Genomic DNA, 3,830 nt, shown 5'->3' with positions numbered 1-3,830 from the left:
ACTCTTTCCTGCCTATGCAGGGGGTCGGACTTGATGATCTATTGAGGTCCCTTCCGACCCTAACATCTATGAATCTATGAATCTATGAAAGACGTACCGGCTCTGCAGAAGGGACTCCAGCATTGTACATGTACACACACTATGGGCATAAGAGTTGTAAGTTTCTAGGCAAATGGAATTGGTATACCATAGATGATGCTATCTTGCAGTTTCCCCTGGTGGGAACATTTGGTTTAAGTAAAATCCTTCATCTCCGCGGAGCCCTTAAGTCGAGGCAGTAAAACACCACAGACTCAGTGGGATACATTTTTGATTGGTATGCAGAAGCTGCCAAAAGACATCAAGAATCTCAAGTTCGCAGCCTTAAGGATTCCCAAGAAAAACTAAAATCTCAGATAAAAGAATTAAAACAGAAAAGTGCACCAAAAGGGGATCCCCCATCAACAACATTATCAGCACCAACACAACTTTATCCATAATTGACTGAGAATAAATCTGCAGAGGACATAATTGATTTTTTTTTAGTGTGTCACCCCCATACCAACCCCAGGAGATCTCCTAAATCCTGCTAAGCAATTCCCCAATATCAGGGAAGAACCCCAGAAGTTCAGAGAGGAATTGGAAACTGTAATTAATTGTTATGAGCCAACATGGGCAGATTTAAACCAATTAATGAGAAGTGTTCTGCCCTCCAAAGTCCATAACCGCCTCATCGCACAGGCTAATCGGCCTCCTCAAGACCCCGGAACAGGAGGTCGCTTAGTAGGTGCCTGAGAACGCCTTCTTGAGGCCGTGCTTAAAATCTGCCCCAGGAAAACTGCCTGGGCCAAAATAAATAACTGTAAGCAAAACAAAGGAGAATGCCCAGCAGACTACATTTATTGCTTAAAACTTATAATTAAAAGACACTCTAGCATTGAAGATGCAGCTGAAAATGCCCCAGAAGCAGTTGCCGCTTTTGTCCAAGGACTTCTTTCTAAAGTCCAGGAACAGCTGCGTATAATTGCTGTAGGCTGGCAATCTAAGATGCTTACAGTATTAGTCACCATTGCTAATCACTGTGCAGCCTGCCAAGAAAAGAAAAAGGAATCCACAGAAACTAAGCTAATGTCTTTATAAATACAAACTTTTAGCAGAGGTAGAAGCGGAGGTTTCTATCGAGGACAATTCAGAGGCAGGGGATGTGGTCGTGGGATGGGACGAGGAAAATTTCAGTCCCAAAATAATGACAGTTGTTATTATTGTGGCCAACCAGGACACTGGAAGGCTCAATGTCCTCACCGGTCTGGCCAGCCGAGGATGATATTTAACCAGCCACCACCTCCTCTCACTCAATTTTCTGTCCTGAACCAAGAAGCCTCCTGTTAGAACAGCCTGAGGAATGATAACATCATCACAGCCCCGCTTCTCTCACTTAATCAAGAGGATCCCTTTGTTTCCTGTTTAATAAGTGGTACTCCTACAAAATGTTTAGTAAATACCGGCGCAAGCTGCTCTACTCTCTGAGCTGAAGAATTTTCTACATCCCCCCTCTCCTCTGCTGTTGTAAACGCTGTAGGAATTTCTAATCAGATAGTTCCTCATCCTGTTTCCCAACCCTTACATGTTTCTCTCGGTCCTGTTTCTGATCAACATGCTTTTCTCCTCAGTCCTTGTTCTCCTGTTAATTTGTTAGGCAGAGATTTGCTTTGTAAACTCAGCTGTACTATTTATTGTTCTCCTAATGGTGTTTATTTGGATTTTTCCTGTGTTAATGAAATGGCTGTACTTGCTACCCTAGCTAGCTCACCTCCTGAGCCTGAGTCCCCTTATCTTTCTGTGTTACAAGAGAAAATCATAAAGGCTGTCCCTCCGTTTCTCTGGTCCCAACATGCTAATGAAGTAGGGCAAATTCATACTGCCCAGCCTATAACAATTAGATTAAACCCAGCTAAGACATTACCTAAAGTTGCTCAATACCCTTTATGCCCAGAAGCCGAAGAAGGGATACGCCCTGTTATAACAGCTCTTTTGAAGCAAGGTATCATTGTCCCGACTAAGAGTCCTTGTTATACACCTATTCTTCCTGTAAAGAAACCTGGAAAGAATACCTATCACTTTGTACAAGACCTCCGTGCAGTAAATTCTGCAGTTTTACCTAGTTTTCCTGTTGTACCAAATCCAGCCACTATCTTGTCCTGTATTCCTTCTAATGCCTGTTATTTTACTGTGTTGACTTGTGTTCTGCATTTTTCTCTATCCCTATACATCCTGCTAGCCGGTTTCTCTTTGCATTTACCTATCAGAGACTTCAGTATACCTGGACTTCATTGCCCCAAGGCTATACTGAATCCCGTTCTCTTTTTTCTCAAATTCTGAAGAAGGATTTAGGTGACATAATATTTAAAGAAAATTCTGTGCTTGTGCAGTACGTTGATGATCTGCTGTTAGCATCTACCTCCCTTAAAGCCTGTAAAGCTGATTCTTTAACTCTCCTCACCTCTGTTGCCCTAAAAGGCCATAAGGCATCTAAAGAAAAGCTACAACTTTGTCTCCCTTGTGTCCACAATTTGGGTTATGATATTTCCTCTGGAGAACGACTGCTTTCTTCTTCCAGGATAGAAGCTATTCTTAAAATCCCTAGACCAACTACTGTGTCCCAAATGCGTACTTTCCTAGGCATGGCTGGCTACTGTCACCAGTGAATACTTGGCTATGCCTGTAGTCAAGCCCCTGCAAAACCTGACTCTTGTTAATACCCCTGAGCCTTTGCCCTGGACATCAGAAGCCGAAGCTGCTTTTGCCTCTATTAAACAAGCTCTGTCGCAAGCTCCTGCCCTAGGCCTTCCTGATTATACTAAACCATTTATTCTTTTTTGTCATGAAAAAGACAGATTTGCACTTGCTGTGCTCACTCAAGCACATGGAGACAAGCACCGTCCCATTGTTTATTAGAGCTCTGCTCTTGACCCAGTTTCAGCCGGACTTCCTCCAAGCAGCTGCTATTACTGTTGAACTGTCCTGTACCCTTGTATTAGGTTCTCCCCTTACTGTTGCTGTCCCACACGCTGTAGCAGCCCTTCTACTAAAAACTAAAACTCAACACCCTTCAAATGCTAGATTGACTATGACATTTTGCTTCTTTCTGCTAGAAATATTACTTTAACTAGATGCCCTGTTTTAAACCCTGCCTCCCTGTTGCCTACTCCTTCAGATGGTGAACCCCACGATTGTATTGCTGCTACTGCCCACCTAATAATGCCCTGCACTGATCTAAAGGACACCCCCTTGCAAAACCCAAATCTAGTATTTTATGTTGATGGGTCATGTCAAAGAAACTCAAAAGGTTCTCTTGTTGCAGGATATGTAGTATATTCCCAATATGATGTTATAGAAAGCCATCACTTGCCCAATGTGTATTCAGCTCAAGTTGCTGAGCTTGTGGCCCTCACCAGGGCTTGCACCCTAGCCTCTGGTACCTCTGTTAATATTTACACTGATTCTCGCTATGCCTTTGGTATTGTACATGATTATGGTCAACTTTGGAAGCAAAGAGGCTTCCTCATTTCAAAAAGTGCCAACATTAGTAATGGTTCATATGTAAATGCCTTGTTAAATGCTTTACAGTTACCTTCTGCTGTTGCTATTATTAAATGCCAAGCTCACCAGAACCCTTATGATGATGTTACACATGAAAATGCTCTGGTAGACTCCGCTGCCAAAGCTGTGGCTATTTCCACTCCCCAGGCTACACCTGTGTTTTTGTCCATCTCAACTAACCAGTCTCCATTGGCAAGTATTTATGACGTTGCCCTCCTCCAAGATCAGGCTCCAGAACCAGAAAAATATAC

Source organism: Alligator sinensis, unplaced genomic scaffold, assembly GCF_000455745.1.
Source record: "Alligator sinensis unplaced genomic scaffold, ASM45574v1 scaffold384_1, whole genome shotgun sequence".
Classification (NCBI taxonomy): Eukaryota; Metazoa; Chordata; order Crocodylia; family Alligatoridae; genus Alligator; species Alligator sinensis.
This window is presented reverse-complemented; position numbering follows the sequence as displayed.